The following is a 20310-nucleotide window of genomic DNA, read 5'->3' on the forward strand; positions in this document are numbered from 1 at the left end:
CTATATCATCTTCTAATTATAGCATAATTGTCTCATCTTTGTTCAAGTAAGCTAAATAGAGTTCATAATATTATATTTAAATAATACTATAATGGTGAGTACCAAATTAAAGACACACTGTCAAGGTTTGCGAGGCCCAAAATATTACCTGTGTTGGGGCCAGTTCTACATACCTTCGTTTCTTCTCTTCCAAAGCTATGTCTACACTACAGAGCCTATGTCAGCCTAACTATGCTGGCATAACCCCTTAGTATACATGCTGCATATACCAGAGGAAGGAATTTTTCTGCCCGTGTAGGAACACTACCTCCCCAAACAATGTTAACTACGCTGATTGAAGCACTTTTCAATCGGCATAGCTAACATCATCTTCAATAGCTGCATCTACACTGGGAGTTTTGTCGGCATGACTCTAGGTGGTGTGGTCTTTTCCACAATTTCAAGTGTAGACCAAACCCAAGTAATCCCAGTCACGGTTCGGAGCTAGCTATGCTGTTGACCCCTCTCAGTCTCTGTGAGTGCAGCCCCTTCAAATGACAGGCTTCTTGCCTTCCCGTCCTGGGGTGGAATCCTATGATTTGTTTCCCCCCTCACAGACCAGACCAGGACGTGGGCTGGCAACTACCCTATGTACCATTGCTCAGTGGGCCCAACTGGGTTCAAGCCCTGAAAGTCTGCCCAACAGGAACTGTGACCAGCAGGGGAATACAGGGTCTCAAAACAGCCTCTTGAAAACAAAGTATTGTTTAATCTTAACAGCAGGAACAAAACATAACGAGAAATAAAGTTTTTAACACAATGAACAATCTACATTCATGAATAAAACTTAGGTATGCCTGGCTTATCCCAGAAACCCCAATCTTGGGGAACTGGGAGTGGGGGAAGGTCAAGCTGCACCACAGTGGTCACTCTTTGTGCTATCCCTCTTTGTGCTCAAGGAGCGCAGGCTTTTATCCACTCCATAGTCCTTTGTTTCCATTTCATGCCTCAGGGCCCGCCATTTTGGGGTCACTGGCCACAGTGTTGCTTTCAGGATAAAACTGCAAAGAGATTGACACCTTTTTGTCCTTTTAAGCCTCAGTGAATGGAGGGCTATCAGAAATGTTTGTCTGCTTTCCTACCTTCGTACAAATTAACTCAATTAACCCCTAATAATCATATAGCAAATACCACAATAACAATCAATCAAACAAATAGATGGCCATATAATATTTGTAAAATGATCCTGGCATTTCTCACTATTCCTGGTTGGGAACTTTTCAACTAATCATTTTTTCATCAAAAAGTACAAATTTGCCAAAGCTGCTAATCACACACGGGGGTCAGGTTAAATGAATTTCCTGACTCAAAAAAACATTGAGGAAAAATGTTTTGAAATTGTCGTATCAAAACTTTTTGACATTTTTTAAATGAAAAATTTGGGGTTTTTTGGTTCACAAATATTTTTGAGATTTTGACTTCTCAGCCCGATTCATAATGGAGGAAAAATTCTGAAGTCTTGAAAATATTTGTAGATGGGAAAATTATTTTCTGTCCAGCTTTATTTCCCATGTTCTCCACAGTCCCGTTGAAACTAATAAGAATACTCAGATCAGAGGAACTGCCCTTTTTTACGTATGTATTATCTTTTGATTGAGTTAATGTAGTTCTTCATGTGTTTCCAATGTTCCTCTATAACTTGCAGTCCCTTCTAACCCTATGATTTTATGATTATAAATCAATGTGGAAAGCTAGCACTTGTGTGGAATCTGACGACAAACTTGAAATTGCGTATCCCATGAAGTAATACGTCCAAGAAAGGGGGAAAAAAATTGGTTTCGAACTTCCAAAGGGTTATTATGTAAAGAATAGAGACAGAGGGAAAAATAAGTTTGAAAAACTATGAAAAATACTTTGTGTTTTTAAACATATTTCTCCATCTGTGTTGTTTATGTGTTTGAATTATATTTTTTAATATTGAAAGGAATTAACTGCTGCTGGGAAAGCAGTTATTTTCAGAAAAACAATGTCAGAAAAAAGTATAATGTAAATTATTATTTCCAAAGATCATTCAAGTGACCGTTTTAATGCGTAAACAACACATATACTCACAAAACGTAAGAATGTCTTATGTGAATCTGATCCCTGTTCTTATTGAAGTTGATGGCAAATCTCCCACTGTCTTCAGTGGCTGTATAGTTAGACCCTAGTACGTATTATTCCTACCCTTGTGACCTACTAATAGTGATCTGCATTGACAAAGACTGAGGTTAAATTTCTCCGGCCCGGTACTAACACTTGTTGAAGTTAGTGTGAATATCTCATCAACTTTAATTGGCTTTGGATCAGGTACATACTCCCTAGGAGCCACCCTTGCCGATGTTGAGTAGCACCTTATTCCATGAGTAGGCCCTATTAAAATCAATGGGACTACACTCAATGTGAACAAAGTGCCAGAATTTATTTTTTTAGGGTAATAGGGCTGACTAAACCTGGCCATATTCTGCTCAGATACTTAGGTGTGAATCCAGAGTGACTCCGTTGTAGCCAAACATTTTACTACTAAGGCGGCTTACCAAACAATTTGTAAATATTGTCAATCTCTGCTCAAGAGAGAATCAAGACTAAAATTTTGTTGAGGTGCATTTGTAAAGCTGTGTAGGGAACTTTCTCCAAGCCTGCTGGTAATATGCCTGGCTCCAGCCTGTTATATCTGTCTCCCTTGAGTGCATTTCACTCCTTTGAGTATTTAAGAAAAGTAAGGAAACTAAGCAACTTAACTGAGTTCTACCCCTAAGAAAGTATCAATAACTCTTGCATTTTGTTTGTCACAAGGCTTTATATATAACAAAGCATAAGCTGAGACCTATGCCCTCTGATTTTACAGAGTTCTTTTTTCAGGTTGATCTTGATTCATGTTTTTATAGACTTAGAGGTTTGGGATTCCTAATAGATGCTAACAAATAAAAATGGAGTTTAAGTGAGTTTATGGTCAGAACTTACCAACCAAGTGAGGGGAAAGGTCCTGTGTCCATTCAGACCCCTGAGTCTTCTGAGACAAAATTTCAGTGTTTCAGATTTCCTGAAACACTTAGCCACTTATGTCATCTTGTGTAAGTGCCTGGAGAACTGCTCATGGTACCATAACCAAAGGTTAATGATAGACCAGTCTCCTGTTGATTTTGCTTTTCTAACCCGCATGGCTGAGAAGCTTTGTTTAAAAAAAAAAAATTGCCTTCAAACTAAAGCCAAAGAGTAAAAGTAACTCGTACATTTGCATTGATTACAGGTTACCAGCACTAGACAGATAGATGGAGATGGATAGATGGAGTTAGATAGGCTTCCTTCTGTTCTAAAATATGTCTTACTATTTAAAGACAATGTGGTATCTGTGGAAGAGCAATTAAAATGAAAAAACAAAACCCAAGAAAATATTTTTCTTTATTCAAATATTACTAATAATATGGATTTAAATTAGCCTGTCAATTGCTAGGCATATAAAAATAATTTGTCAGAAAATTGTGATGCAAACTAGAAAAAAAGCCTGGACATTTTAAACCAAGGTTCGGGGTCTGATGCTTCTGTTATTTACAACAGTGTGCTCTAATGTTGTTGTTAGGTCTTGTTTGCATTGCAGTAACACAGGGAGGCCAGGTCCATTGAGCTCGGCAATTTACGGACATATAACAAAAACACAGTCTCTATCCAAAGAGCTTATGATCTAAATTAATAGAGTTACTCCTGATTGACATCATTGTAAAGGAGTGGAGAGTCAGTCCTGCTGAGCATTAATTTACATCACTTTGACTTTCGGGGTTGTGCCCAATATGTTTTTGGAGACAATACAGAGTGTTGTGACCAGAGGCCAGTGTCTGCTTTCATTTATACAAGTGTAAATCTGAAGTAACTCTTTTGACTTCAGTGCCTCTTCCTGTTACCTTTGGTGTATCTGATGCTACCAGATACCTCCAGTACTTGCAGACTGGAACACAGTGACTGAGATTGTAGCCATCCCATGCACACCTGCCTGGAGCTAGCCACAGTCTAGTGATGTGCGTGTGCGTGTGTAGGGAGACAAACACTGCCCTCAGAACCATTTTCAGCTCCTCTGCATTTCATTGAGGGGGCAAAGTTTGTCCCAGTGAGTGCCAGCTAGCAATGGTGTTCCATTGCCAAGGAGTTTCTGCAGAATACTGCCGGTATCTCCTTTAGAATGTATTAGCTCCGCCCTGGATGGTCTTGCTGACTGTGCAGGAAATTAGAGCCAATTTAAGCCTGCTCTCACTTCAAGAATCATTGTACCAATCGGTGGAATGCAGCCACCTCTGGAATGGAACAGGTCATGGTACAAAATGCTACATAGAGCTTTAGAACAGGAAAAGAAATATACTTCATTCCTTTGAAATCCCATGATGAATTTTAGGAAAGCTGAATATAATTACCCACATTGAGATCAAGGGCCAAATCTTCAGATGGTACAAATGGACATAGCCCCACTGAAATCAGGATCTGGCCCTGTATATAAAAAACGATCATTTCTGTGTTGCTAAATTGCTTTTTTTATAAGTAAGTAAACATTTAAATCTAAAAAGCTGCCACTGCATAAATGGGCAGAAGAATTCTAGAGGGTATCTATTTCATTGTAGAGTAGTGTCAAGTAACTAGATAGATTTCTGATATTATACAGACAGCTGTGATATTAATTAAAAGCTTTCTAGTCTAGAAGCAAAACAAATCCTAAATATAATTTAAATTGTAATTAGTATAAAAATGACTGGAGTTAAATGAGCAAAGTCTATAATTTATACTGTCTTCTATTCTTCTGATGACTAGCTCATATCTAATGACATTGGAGAATATGTAAATTGATCAGCAGGTGAAAATGCCCTTGACTGGGTAAATTATGTGTAGTATTACCTTTCTCATGCCATTTGAAAGCACTAATGGATTTAATATGTATTATCCATAGCAGAGGTGAGCTGTTCACTGAGCAAAATTAGCCTGTAACAGATATAGCCCATTATTTGCCCCTCAGTAATTGTTTTCTCTTCTAAAATACAAACCAATGCTGAAGAACGATGCTAAACCTAATTATAATAATTGTAACTTGAAAAATACCAGTAGACTGTCCAGCGTGGTTACAAATTCACTTAGTAGCTGACAAGCAGTTTAAATATTTTCATGTGAAATCTTGGGGTTTGCTGAGAGGGACATGATGTGAATTTAAAACGATTCTACAGACGTCATTGGACAAGTGAATAACGAGCTGACTGGCTTAGTAAATCATGTGAACCTGTCAAATGTGGGAATACGTTGGGGAGGAGATGATGTCAAATAACAGTAACTTAGCAACCTAGCATTTAGCTGTCCAGAGAATGAGTAAGAGTAGCCACTTTTAAATAGCTGAGTAAATAAATGAATCCCTATATGTCTTAGGTGTGCTATAAAAATAGCCCTGCATCATATGTTTTGTGTCAAGCTCCTTCTTTCTCCTGGATAATGTGATTTATTATTTCTATTGAAATGAAAAAAGAGATTGAAAAGCTAACCCACGTGTAAATGTGTATCCATGCCCTCTGTACCTTGGCTGGAAGGAAGGCTCAGGAAGCATTCGCGGAACAGGCAGTCCCCTGCTTTGAAGACTACAGTGTGTTGCAACTATTTTTTCCTCTTCTTTAGACCTTCTTTCTGAACACAAAGATTTTTATGGGTAAAAAAGATTAATATAAATATAAAATAAAATAAAAATAATTTCCCCCTAATCCCCAAAACATCACATTGCCAACTTTAAAATAGTGTTTACACAGTAGACGTAGGGCCAACTTTTGCTCTCCCCTCAGTGCGAATCAAAAAGTAGTTCAATTGACCAAGGAATTCTTCTCTCATTTACCACAGTGTAAATCGGGAGTAGCTCCACTTCCTCTTGTTGTTGCTGTTCTAAGATGATTTACCCCTGAATTATTCTGAGGTAAATGAAAGCAGAATTTAGCCCTTACATGTATAACTAAGCACAGAATTCAGCCCTAAGGGCCTATTAGGTAGCCATTGCTCTGGAAAAATGAGAATGCAGTGTGGTTTGTTCATAGCTGATTCTGATGTTGTTAAGACCAGCAGGGGTAATGCCAGTGAAGTCAATAGAATTACATGGGCTTTTTATTGTGGAGTTACACACCTGCTATAGCCATTTATACCAGTGCAACAGTGGGTCCAGTCTTCAGTTGAATTCAGGTTGGCCCAGAATCTAGGGGAGGGCAAGGTGGCTGTATGCCACTTTATGTCCCCAATTCTAGGACAGAACCCCACTGCAATGTAGATGAACCTTGGGTTGCTCTAAGTTGCATCTGGGTTATTCTGGCAGCTGAGGATCATGGGAGCATTGCAGTATTCCAGCCATGTCCCTTCACAACAGCAATGCTCCTCATTCGCTCACTGTGCAAGGATGGCTATATTCATTGTGTGCTAGGACAGGATTCCCCTACGTGAGGGGGTATCATCATGTGGCCACCTAGGCCAACTCTAAGTCTGTTGTGTGCTGCTAGATCAGAGCCAAGCAGACTTTGCGGGGAATGGGGCAGGATCTGATCCTGGGAGTGCATAGATGGTGTAAAATGCTTCCAAATAAGAGTGGTAGTATTTTGCACCTGCTTGGCACAGGTGTAAATGACTACACAAGGGTTAAGGCAGTGAAAAATCAGGACGCCATCCATATAGACAAGTGTATGTGAGATCAGATTCAGGCCCCAAGTAAACAGAGATCTTATTTTGTATGTTTAAAATATTAAGCCAATTAGGGGGCAATGCATTTTGAAATGCAAAGACTGGTAATTATACAAGTCTATTCCAGCCTGTCTATACTATGACAATAGAAAGATTACAAAATGCACACAGATAGAGGGAGATTACACTGTACCTACTTCCAACACAATATTCAGCTCTGTTTTCTTATCTCCTTGAATGTCATATTTTAACACATATTTTATAGTGCCAAATTGAAATATTGCCAATTTCAGTCACATTATTTCATTCTACTATTGTTGCCAGATCTAATATTACTGCTAAAATTACTATAAAGTAAATTGGCACCATCACAATGAACATAGTATTGACCAGCATTTGGCAATGTGTTAATGCATCTGAAGAGAACAAGGTGATTCTCATCTGTCAAATGTATGAAAATGTACTCATTTGGTCCCATTTCCCATGCTCTTCACCATCTCTGTTATACAAAAGGAACCACTTTGTAGGTTTTTTTTCTCTTTATAATCACCTCAGGAGTGAGTTAACATAGATTTTAATGTCTCACATGATGTATATCCTTGCTCCCATTAAATACACTCAGTGCCATGACAAAGATTGTAAGAAAAATGGAAAACTGCACAAAAGGAATGTAGATTGGGGATGAAGATGGAAGATTGCCATTAACGATGGGAAAATTGGCTTAGGTGAAATAGAGTCAACCTGAAACATTGCTCAAATCTCTGACTGACCTCATTTGCGGTGTTTGATAAAGTTTGAATAGCTTTATATAGTGCTTTCAAATGCCTCTGAACGTTGAGTTCCAGAAAAAACTGGAAACAAAAAACAAAATACCGTGAGGGGCAGTCCATGAGGCTTCTTACAGTTGACTGGAAACATGAAATGTCATAAAACTACACTGCCTGTTCTCACAAGATTTCCAGTCCCGATTTGCAGGCCCAAGGGACCTGAGTCGCCCATCCATTATGTCAATGTAAATAAGGAGTGTCTCTACTGAATTCAATAATGACTTCAGTGAAAGAGAGAAGAATAAGAAGGGCAATCCGGGTGGTGCTCAATCTGCAATGAGGCTGCATCCCTTCATGGCTTGCCATGATGATGCATTATAGTGTTATGGCCCGTCACCAAAGCTGTACCAAGTCTCCTCTCCTGAGTGCCTCAGGGAGTGTATAAATATCATGTGAAAACTAGCTTTGAATGTACTCTATCTGGCCATCCTGAAGTACTAGATTCCAAAGTGGTGATAACTTGTGACCGATGGAATAAGCTTTTATCAAGCACAAGAGCCACTAGAGGCTAGGATGCTCCACTTACATGTAATACTAAAATAAATCGATCTACAAATAGTCCTGTTTTGAAATACATACAGTTAAATATTTCTCTGTTCTCAGATGAATCATTTCTGTATTTCATCTTATCCTCTCATAGTGAAACATGGTAAATATGGGCATGAGTGTTTAAACTGCTGGCAATTTTACCTTTCAGTTAAGTAGATTAATAATGCTTAGTTTACAGAACAAATTGCCTTAGGCACAGAAATACACATTGAAAACATATTATAATGGAGCCATTAGGGTTTGTGAAATGAGTATTTGTTTTAAAAACAGTTGTGGTATGAAATGACAGAACCAATAGCATCTCCTGAAACATCTTTATCTTATAGAAGGGAGGGTTGCACTCTGTCAGCCCTCGGGGCAGTATTGTAGGTTTAAAGCAATGAGCTACGATCTATGATGTACACTTTGTGGGAAACCCTGTCATAAATTCACCAGACCGAAGAAGTTGGTTGGTTCATGGAAGGATAACTTGGCCCAGGGAGATCTTGAGCTGTTTTCTTCTTCCCTTTCTTGGTATTCAGGGCTGGAGTTGGGGCTAAACAGGCCAGCAAAGATCAAGGAAAGAGTAGGACTGGCATGGAGCATGTGATCGGACGCTTCTTCAAAGAGCTTACCTCCAGTTGTGCCATATAGACAAAGTTCCTCTTACATTGCACAGCCCCAGTGGGAACTCCAGGACGCCTTGTGTGTAATGCATCCCAGAGCTCACTACCATGCAATAGGAGTGTGATCCTTACCCTAAGGAGAACAATACCAGAAGGGCAATGTGGGTTCATCTCCTTCTCCTGTTGTCCCTGCTGCAACAGAGACCCGTGGATGTCTAGGAATGGAGATTGGTGCTTCCAGGGGTAAATTAAATGCAGTTGTCTCCTGCAATCCCATGAGGCACAGCAGATAGAACACTGGAATCGCCTACTGTGGGCAAGGATGGCCCCACTGCATCTGGTTTTCTGGGGACACACACTGTGACCCCCTGTATAATGGACAAGAGACTCAGAAGCAGGCCCCAGGTTGGAAAGGGAAACAAAAACCTCAAATCTGCAAGGAGTAGGGGGACTTCATTTCCCCTGAAAGTTCCTTGAAGGGAGTCCCAAGTCCTACAGACAACCCCACTGGATTCTGAACAGAGGCATAAAAGATGAAAAGAAAAGGGGGTGTCCTCAGGCCTTCCAAAACCAGCAATACAGCTGAATGTTTCTCCTCATAGTTGGTTTTGTCACACAAAATCTGGCCAGGAGGGTGAAAGACGAGAGCTAATCACCTGAAAACGCAGAGCCAGGCACAAATTATAGGAGCCTATCTTCAACCTCATTATCTTCAGAGGCTCCATGCAGGCATAACTAGTCTAGAATTGAATTGCAAAGGAAAAGGAAAGACCATAGACCAGAGATGAGGGGAATCAGAACCAGAGGGCAAGAAGAGGAGGCACAGGACAGATTCTTCCGATCAGAATACTTTGAAATGCCCATCAGGAAGGCCATTGCAGCCCTATATATTCTGTTACCCAAACTTCCCAAAAAGGAAAGTAAGGAGAAACATTAGGAGGAATGAGATGGGAAAGGGGGGCAAAGCCACTACAAAGGTTTTTTTTAAGATCTGAAGCTACAGCCGGGTAACCCACTTCATGCCACATGGAGGATGATATCAGAGAGGGATGGGAGTATCTGGCTACAGCCAATAATCTTGGGAACTTCTGTGCCTGCATTCTCAATGTGCACCAAGCCAAATCTGACCTGTGTTACCCCACATCTCCTCTTCTCTGGCCAAGAACACATAAATCCCAACCAAGGGGGATTTCCTCCGCAGAGACGTCATGGACAGAAGAGTAGACTCTTCACACAGGAGAAATTGAGGTGACATCATCCAAGCCTGACGGCCTTGGACAGACATTGTAGCTGGCATCATCTGTCTCAAAACCAAGAAATTCCAAAGTCCTTGGGGCTTCTGTCAAGAAATCTTCCTGGACACAGCCATTATTTTGGGTGTACCTGTGGATGCCCTGTGACTCCCATCAGTATGTCCACAGAACACAGTCCTGAGAACACCATGCTCACAGCACATCTGTTTGAACCCTTTCAGGAGGTGGTGTAATACTTCCTATTCATCAAGCTTGTCTTTGCTGGTGGGGTCTTCAGAGTAGGCCACTGCCTTCCTACCAGTAATGGACAGATTTGCTTCTGCCCCCAAATGAGTTGAACGCATCTTATAATGGATGTGTAGACATCTCAAAGAATTTTTGGTAAGCACGGATTAAAATTTCCTGTGCTCATCCCTGCCTCAGTTTCCCTATGCGACCTTGAGATGCCACTTAGCCCTAAGTTTCCCTATCTATAAAATGGAGAAATAATTCTGTATAGGGGTACAATGAGGCTAAATTCATTGGTGGCAAAATGCATTAAGACCCTCAGCTGGAAGGGGCCGTATCAGTGTCAGGTATTACTCCTGTGTATTATAACAGCACAAAGGCAAGACTCAGTCAGACATTTAAAATTACACTGCACACTGGTGGTTATCCATCTCTGTGGAAGATTGCTAACATTTCCTTAAAGAGAGCATGGCATTGAATTTAACATTCATATGGACTTCCAATCTATTTTCACCTCATATTTCAAATTGTGCTTATAATTGTGTGTGTGAGGGTGGGTGGGTGGGGAGGGGGGTGTCACTGAATATGTAAGGTCCTTTCAATTTCTTAATACAGGACATATTTCTTATGCATTGGAGAAGAAGGCACGCTCCATGGATGGAGAAACATTTTTGAACTTTTCAGGCTGTCACATTAAAATTGTCACAATTGTTTTAATTAGCTGGTAGATCCTGCCACACTGATTTATGTCAGCCATGTAACATTCTCTGTGGATAGCTGGCAAATCCCTGACCAGAACAATTTTTTTTTTTTTTTGAGTCCAGGAATTTCTCACATTTATTTTTATTTTAAGGGCAGTCATACCAGAGCCTTGGCTAGCGGGAGCAAGGTAGAGGAAATGTTGGTCTGAAGTATTAGAAAGAAAGATGTTTTTCTTACCCTGGAGCATTAAACCATTGGGTGATAGTTCTTCAGTGACAAGAGATAAAAATTGATTACAAACATGATTCAGAAGCTCAGGCCTTAGTGATACAGTTTTATATATTTGTTCAACATTCTCCGTGTGCTGTTTAATTTGCCTAATTCCAGTGTTATAGCTGTGCCTGGTAGCACCACTGTAGTTATGGCACTGTCATATTTGTCAATAGAAACTTCTGTTTTCTGCCTGTACAACTCCTCTGTAAAAATTTGCTTTGGGCCAAAACTTCCATACAAAGTCTCCATCCAGAAGTAAATAGATTGTTACATGGAGGCAAAAAAAGTATCCTTCCAGCTCTGTAGAGGAAAGAAACAAATACCATATGGATGTTTACTGGTTCAGGAGGCTTTCAGGGCCAGACCAGATAATCAGTGTGGCTTGCTGCTGGATAGAGTGCTGAAGTGGGGCCCAGGAAAACTGGTTCATTCCCAGGTCTGGCCTGCGAGGTGATCTTGGGCAAGTCATTTCCCCCCTCTGTGCCTCAGTTTTCCATCTGTAAAATGGCAATAATGATACTGGCCTCTTTTCTCAAAGCATTTTAGATTTCATGATGAAAAATGCTATATAAAAGCTAGGTATTATTATTATAATGGTCCCTTCTGTCTGTAGAATCTGTGAGTCTTTGTGTACAGTGGAAAACAGGCATCTTTTATTAAACAAATAGTTATTGGCATCCCTCGCCCCCTCTTTAGATGAGAGGCGATTTAATACAAATATCCTGAACCCCAAAAAGATTTGAGTTTGGCTTGAAGAATGGGTGGAAGTTCTGAGCAGTGAATCATTTTGTTTTAACTGAATCCATGTCTAATTATAACTGTATTAGGTTTTTCTAACCTGCAGACCTAGGTATCTAGGTCAACAAAAGGCCTGAGTTGCAGTTTGCCTGGAAAAGGAGATCTCTGCAGATGACTTAAATAGCGATTGGGGCTCGGATTTAGTCATGAAGCATTCCCTCATTTTCCCTGAGCTCTGAAATAGTAAGAGAACAGAGTGTCAGCAGAGTTGTTCTTTGGAGGCCTATTTCCATGAAAAACAGTTGTCCCTCTTTTTTCTTCAGCCACTGAGCTTTTGTTACCTTTCAAAGAAGTTTTCATGATCTCCTCATTACCATTTTTCTTAATGTGATAAATGTAAACTACAAGAAAAGCTATCATGTTTGAAAGGATGCAGCAACCCTTAGAAATGTTATACTAACTGCTTGTGTTCTTCTTTGAAAAGGCTTAGACTGGGGATTTCACTAAATGTATCATTCTGTCTCCTTTTGCTGCAGCATTGCCATTTTATAGTGTCTTTCACTTATAACACAAGTTATCCTTCAAAAAGAATGCCGTGTTACTACATCTAGCCTTTGTATCTCTCCAGCAAAGTGAGATCAACAACTCCCTTTGGTAATTGCTGGAACATGATAATAAATTGCATGTTGTACTAAAAAAATACTCTTTGGCAGGTTTATTCCAGTTCCACTTTGTATGATAACTGGCAATTGTCACTGCTTGACACTTGCTGGATTTATGAATAACACTAGCTGCTTTGAGCTAACTAGCAGAGTAATCATGGTTCTGCTGGGTGGTCTCTAGTTGGGCATCTATCCCGCTTTCTTGTATGACCCCTGATAAAACATTGCTAATGAACGGTCTGCTAGTGCGTTCTAGCCAGCTGGAGGCAACAAAGACAATCCATGTCATAGTCTGGTAATTTAGATACATTTTGAAGCTATAGTGCTCCATACCTCTTATATTTCAGTGTTTTAACATTTTGTGCCCTGTTCACTTGGCCTGACTCTAAAAATAAATTTAACATCTGGAGACAGAATTTTGAAGGCCTTACCAGTTTCTGTCACCCTGGTTATTATAAGTTTGTCAGTTAAATATTAGCTCATGGTGAGATAATTAGGGAATAGGCTGTTTGGAAAGGTAGCAATGGAATGGATCCATTTAAAAGAGAGAAAACCCTCTGAGCTATGTCAGTCTGAATGCATTGGCTTCAAATTAAGGGGCAGCCTCGCTGGGGGTTAATCATCCTCAATTCTAAGTGAGTTTAGTAAAAGTTCAGAGTACTCAGCATCTTCCAGGATTGGACTGGTTCACTTTGAAAGAGAGATTAATCTGGCAAGTGGCATAGCAAAAGCTTGTACTTGAGACAACGTAAAACTTTCTACCAGAAAACTGCCAGATCCATAGATGTCTAAAGTGAGATCAAACCAGACCTCGATACCAGGTCATCTAGTTTTGGTTTGGTTTTCTTTGCTCTTTACGTTGGCTTAATCTGTCAGGGTTGATGTGCCAAAGAAAAGTTTTTGCTGCATTAAAATGTCTTCTGTGACGTGAGTTCATTTCCACCCATTAGTTTAGCAGCAATCAGTCAAATGGTAGCATTGGCATGACTTACAAGGTACAGAGCAACAGAAAGAGACAAGAATTAGACCCACCTCATGGCATGAATGAAGAGTAGAAAACAAAAAAAAAAAAAAAAAAAAAACTTTTGCAAGACTTAAAATAGTACGTGAAACACAGTATGTATGGAAAGACTTTAGGTGGATATTTAGTCTCTCTATAAGAGAACAGAATTAAGGACTTCATCCTGAAAGGAGATGAACGCCCACAATTCTTGTTGGAAATAATGGATGTTAACGGTGCTCAGCACCAAGCAGGAAGAGACCTTTTAATTTATATTACGTAAAGAATGTGGGAAATCCTTGGAAATCCTGTTGGTGAGAGAGACCTGAAGAAGAGCTGTGTGTGGCTCAAAGCTTGTTCTCTCTCACCATCAGGAGTTGGGCCAATAAAAAATATTACCTCACCCACCTTGTGTCTTTAATATCATGGGACATACATGGCTACAACTACACTGGGAAATCCTTGAACATTTACCTTAGGTAAAGTTTATCCTCCCCAACATCTAGGGTTCGCAGGATTTCTAGACTTGCATCCAAGAATTTTAAAAGAGCTGGCTGAGGAGCACGCTGGACTGTTAATGTTTATTTTCAATAAACCTTGGGGAAGTTTCAGAAGGGTAGAAGAAAGCTAATGTTGTGCCGATTTTTTAAAAGGGTAAATGGGATGACTTGTGTCATTATAGGCCTGTCAGACTGATATCGATCCAGGGCAAGATAATGAAGTGGGCGATATGGGACTCAGTTAATAAAGAACTAAAGGAGGGTAATGTAATTAATGCAAATCAACATGGAGCATGGATCCTGTCAAACTAACTTGATATTTTTTATGAGATTACCGGTTTGGCTGATAAAGTTTATAATGTTGACATAATAGACTTCTGTAAGGTGTTTGGCTTGGTATTAAACAACATTTTGATTTAAAAACTACAATATATAATTAACATGGCCACATTAAATGGGTTAAGAACTGGCTAACTGATAGGTCTCAAAATGTAACTGTAAAAGGGGGAATCATCATTGAATTGGACTGTTTCCAGTGGGGTCCCACAAGGATCGGTTTTTGGCCCTACCCTATTTAACATTTTTATCAAGGACTTGAGAGAAAACATAAAATCACCACCGATGAAGTTTGCAGATGACAAAAAATTGGGGGCACCTTAAATAATGAAGAGGACAGGTCACTGATTCAGAGCAATCTGGATCACTGGGTAAACTGGGCACAAGCAAGCAATATGCATTTTAAATATTGCTAAATGTAAACGTATAGATCTAGGAACAAAGAATGTAGGCTGTACTTACAGGATGGGGGATTCTATCCGGGGAAGCAGTGACACTGAAAAAGATTTCGGGATCATGGTGGATAATCAGCTGAACATGAGCTCCCAGTGTAAAGCTGTGACCAAAAGAGCTAATGCACTCTTGGATTGCCTAAACAGAAGAAACTTGAGCAGGTTTAGAGAGGTTATTTTACCTCTTTATACGGCACTATTGCAACCCCTGCTGGAATATGGTGTCCAGTTCTGGGTCCCAGAATTCAAGAAGGATGCTGATAAATTGAAGAGGGTTCATAGAAGAGCCACAGGAATGATTAAAAAGATTAGAAAAGATGCCTTATAGTGTTAGACTCAAGGAGCTCAATCTATTTAGTTTAACAAAGAGAAGTTAAGGGGTGACTTGATTACTGTCTATGCATACGTACATGGGGAGTCAGTACTTAATAATGGGCTCTTCAATCTACCAGAGAAAGGCGCAATGCAACCCAATGGCTTGAAGTTGAAGGTAGGCAAATTGAGACTGGAAATAAGGCATAAGAGAAATTCACCATTGCAACAATTTACAAGGGTCCATGATGGATGTTTTATCACTGACAATTTTTAAATCAAGATCAGATATTTTTCTAAAAGATACACTCTAGGAATTAATTTGAGGAAGTTCTGTGGCCTGTGTTATACAAGAGGTCAGATTAGATGATCACAATGGTCCCTTCTGGCCTTGGAATCTATGAAACTAAGAATCTATGACACCAATTGCAGGAGTTCTCTGGCCACCCATAAGTTGCTGAGTCATCACTATACTGCACATTACACTGTTGGCTACCCAGGTTTTCCCAGTTTTAAGTGAGGCTGAGATTTGTTTTTCAGTTATTTATTCAATGTGCTGGGCACTATACGAGACTCAAAGTGAATCAGTCCCTGCCCCCAAAGAGTTTACAGTCTCAGATTCTGGATTTACAGGTTATTACAACGATCTGTAATAGCCCTTCTATCTATCTAGCCCAATCTAGCCACTAGCCCTTCTTTTTGCCCTGTGACTTTTAACAGGGGTGTTAACCGGCTACTTCTTCTTGAATGGCCCCTGAATAGGTGCTAACTACTTATGCTAAACTATCTGTTAGACCTTATATTTAGCTGTGACACTTCAAATACCTTTCCCAGACAGGAGGAAAGGCTCTGTGTAGCTTGAAAGCTTCTCAGTCTCACCAACAGAAGTTGGTCCAATAAAAGATATTACCTCACCCACCTTGTCTACACAGTCTCAGGGGCAGACATAGAGAAGATATGATACACTTCGGGACCCTGAGCTGTTTGTGTGTACTGTGCATCAAGTGAGTCTTTAGTTGGGACTTGTGATAGGATAGAAAGGTGGCTTGGCAAACAGTAGCAGGGAAATGGGGAAGCCACTCCATGCGTGGGAGTTGGTTTGGAAGAAGACAAGGAAATGGTGAAAAAAAGCACGCTCTCTACAAGGGCAGGCCTGAGCTAAAAGAGAATCTCAAAATGTTCACTTTCTGTTCACCCTTTTGCCACACATTCCGACATTTTCAGTAAGAGACCCTGGTGACACATTCCAGCCAGTCCATCACTGTAAGGAGGAAGAGCTCCATTTACACACATACATAGAAAAAACAACGAGAGTTCTGTAGCACTTTAAAGACTAACAAATTTAATTTCAGCAGGCATAAGCTTTCGTGAGCTTCAGCTCACTTCCTCAGATGCAGTTGGTAGAAATGATACAGCAAATAAGTAACATATATAGGAGGCAACATATACATATCCAAGGGCATAGATAACAATGGGGTAGGTGGATAAAAGCCGGGTACTTCTGCTGTTGTGGCACTGAAGGAGATCTGGGTGAATCTTTGGTCGGGGGAAGAGGTGGGGGGAAATCAGCCTTTGTAAAGGCTTTCTCAATACACATGATACAATGTTGTGTGCCAGCTTCAACTGTATGTGTTTGGAATCCAATTTTAATGAAACCAAATCATGGTTTATACAAAATAACTTGGATTAAAATCAAATGGAACATAGTGTCATTTTTTAATCTTCCCCTATATGTCAAATCATGCTCCTATATTAAAAATAAAGCTAATGTGTTATTGGTCAGGTTGGTGATGCTTTTAAATCCTTGGGGATTTGGGTGAAATCAGCATATTGTAAGGATGTGGATTTTAAACTGGCTCCACTGGACCCAAGGCTGAGTGCACGGGGTAGAACTAAACGTTTCAGTGCTAGTTCCCCAGAACAAGTTGTTGTGCTGTTTAGTTTTGCCCATTATTGAATTTGGAGATGTTTCTTTTCACTGCTCCAGTGTAAGTGCTCCAGAAATTAAATGTGCTTCATAATAAGTTACATAGATCAATCTTGTTGTGAATAAATAACCGGCCATTGTATTTTGTATGAAAAATATAAATGTGCACACTGTAGTGCCGTAGGGTGTCTACAGTCTTGTTTTGTAACTTTAAATTGTAATTATCTTCTCTTCTTAGTGCAAGTTTGGGGTTTTCAGGGAAGAAAACAGTCAATAGGAGACATATTTTTTTGCTTGTGTAGCTCTGAATGGATGGAACAAATTACCAGATTCCCTTAAACAACCGCCAGTGCTGAATAGTTTTAAAAAGCAGTTGCTTATTTGCTTGAAGGAACCCTGCCAAGGTTTTTTAAATTGCAGAGATGAAATTATATGTTGGTATTAGGAACTTTTTAAAGAATTAGCTTTTTATTGCTTATTGTGCTTTTGTTTATATGATGCTGTTCTACTGTCAGGATGTTATGCTAGAATATAATAATTCAATGTGTATTTCCTGTCTCCTGGGGGCTGCAGGAAAATTAGATGTGCCATCCCAGGAGATTATTCCAAGCAAGTATCATTTTGAATGAAGAAAATAAATGGAATGTGGCCGTGCCTGTCAGTGGGGTTGGGAAGCTGTGGGAAGCATTGCATTAGCGGTGCCAGGCCACAGCAAGTCTTCATCACTATGTATTGGGCAATCGAGTCATTAGTTTAATCACTCAGAACGAGATACAGAAAGATGCTGGGGTTTTTGTAGGGAACTTCTGGTACAAGTGAGTGGAAAAAAAAATCCAAAGAGGGATTGGACATTTGCATGGCTCACATTAATATCCATAGCTCTGGATATTCCCATTGACATATTTTGGACAGGATATTAAACGTACCACCTCGCTATTTGAGTCAACTTTTCACTGTTAGCAATTAAAATGAGTCCTAATGTGAGACCTGAAGAAGAGCTCTGTGTAAGTTCAGAAGCTTGTCTCTTTCCCCAACAGGTCCAGTTAAAGATATTACATCACCCACCTTGTCTTCCTAATGTGGGAGACATTATCCCCCATCTGCCTACTGTGGGGTTCTTGTACCTTCCTCTGAAGCATCTGGGACTGGCCATTTTTAGAGACAGGACACTGGGCTAGGTGGACCTCAGGCATGGTCCTGTCCCAACGGATGATTCCAGCCAACAGGACAGTTCTGAAGAAGTGTTAATATTTTGTATGGCACAGCGTCACACGCTTGCTTGGCCAAGCTGCAGGGTCTTGATTGCTCTCTCCCCTTACGTGAGCAGAGTGGACGTACCATGCTCTTGGTTTCATGGAAGGGGAGGGGCCATCTCAGCGGCATCCCTGAGACCCTGCAGATGCTGCTATGTAGACACTCTGCAGGCTGTTGGTTGGCCAAAGTGGATTGAGCTGGGGATCAGTTACATCAACTCATGCTCAGACCCTGAGTTTTCGCATGGAAAGCCAGGAAGGAATTAATGCTAGTGACAGAGGCAATGGCAGCAAAGCTGAGGGGGCAGGTGCCCATGCAGGATGGCTCTGGCTCCTGTGAATTTGGGGTGTCTTCCCTATCATATCCCATGAAACGCCAATCTTTTCCTTTAATCCCCTGCCACCGTCCCACGGCAACTTTCCCTTTTCTTCCCCCAGGAAGTTTTGTTAGGCTGCACTATTCTACTTTGCTGATTCAGTTCTGAGAGCCCGTCATTGCCCTTCTACATGTTACTCACCTAAATAACCCAAACATGGCAAGAAGGGCTATGGTGAACTACAAACTGTTTATTATGACGCCGTAAGGGAGTAGGTTTCCTTTCAGAAAGGATCTGATTTAAGACTTCTGCCTCAACTAAAATTCCTACTAAAGCCAAAGGAAGTCTTGCCTGAGTCCGAAGTACCAGGTTTTTGACCTGCTTTCTCTCTGCTCTCTGCTATGCTCATTGCCTTCCTAATCAAATTCCAGAGTGGACTCTATTATATGAACTGGAACTACTTTTTGGAGTGGACTGGAGTCAATAAATTGTAACACTGTTGTATGTAGTAGCTTCATTATTTTCCCCAAAATAGTTTCCTGAGCTGAGATATCTTCCCATTGTAATGGAACATTGTTTTACTTCACATACACAAGATTTGTTAGAGCAATAAACATGTCAGTCATGATTTGCTATTTTTTATTGTCTCATAACTGCTCTAAGCAAAGAATATCAGTGTATTTTAGTTATAAAAGCTGACATGTGAGGGAAATATATGGGAAAGTATGAGGTAAAGGAGAGGGGGAGAATAACTGGAAGCTCAATAGAAAGAGAAAATATTTCTATCGCCATCACTTTCTTTCTGTAAATAGTCCCCAAATGTTAGAAAAACAGGAAAGGAAAACATATGTTGTAATGTTTATAGCTGACCTCTGTTAGCTTCTAAAACAATTTCTAAATTCATTTTCACTGAATATGCCTTTTGTCAGTCCTTTCTGCTTTGCAAATATGAAAAGGTAAAGCTAGTCAATTAACATAGGAGGATAGGGTATCCATCCCACACACCAGCCAAGCCAGGGGTACTTATTTGTTGTCATGGAGTAAAACCACAAGGTGAATACTATGTTTTTATATTATGGTCAGGGAGATGGGTGGTTTTATTTATAGCATAAATTCCAGGCTTTTGAAAAAGAATCTGAGTTTGTGTGCACTGGATTTTGGAATGTCTTTCATTTCATCATAGAAGACTTTTGTACAGTAACACGATAAATTATTTACTAGGATGACTAAGGCATCATTGCAAATACAGCCATGTCGTTCCTTCATATATTTTGGTCTGGTCATATGCCACTGATGATACATTTGTTGAAGTGTCTGCATGAGTAAACAGTTTTCTACATTAGTCCCTTTACTGAGGAATCTGCCTCTCTCCGTTAGGACATCACTAATGTTATTTTCGTAGCTGTTTTTATGTCTTAGAAACAAACAAGCTGTTGGGTCTCTGGTTCCTGGGAGCTCCTTAAGGCACTGAAACAGGATAGTCAAATGCATAACTATGAGCTTTATTGATCATGTCCACACTGCACGAATATTCACACGGCACTGAGACAAACCGCAAATACCTCTCTCCCAGTATGTGTTAGGCTCAGTGTAAAACCTAGGCAGGATTCCCTGAGGTAGTCTTTTATTTGGTTATTCCAAATTCCTGGTCAGGAATCTAGGAGGGATACCCACAAGGGA

The 20310-nt window shown here is 40.2% G+C and overlaps 1 protein-coding gene across 4 annotated transcripts in view; it reads left to right on the forward strand.

Moving 5' to 3' along the window:
• The window catches only part of AFF2 (ALF transcription elongation factor 2), a 477143-nt gene that overhangs the window by 305455 nt on the left and 151378 nt on the right, over positions 1 to 20310 (forward strand). The gene's annotated exons all lie outside the window — the stretch shown is intronic.

The sequence above is a fragment of the Emydura macquarii genome, unplaced genomic scaffold (genome assembly GCF_026122565.2).
Source record: "Emydura macquarii macquarii isolate MOO-44397 ecotype Brisbane River unplaced genomic scaffold, CSIRO-AGI_Emac_v2 contig_1253, whole genome shotgun sequence".
Classification (NCBI taxonomy): Eukaryota; Metazoa; Chordata; order Testudines; family Chelidae; genus Emydura; species Emydura macquarii.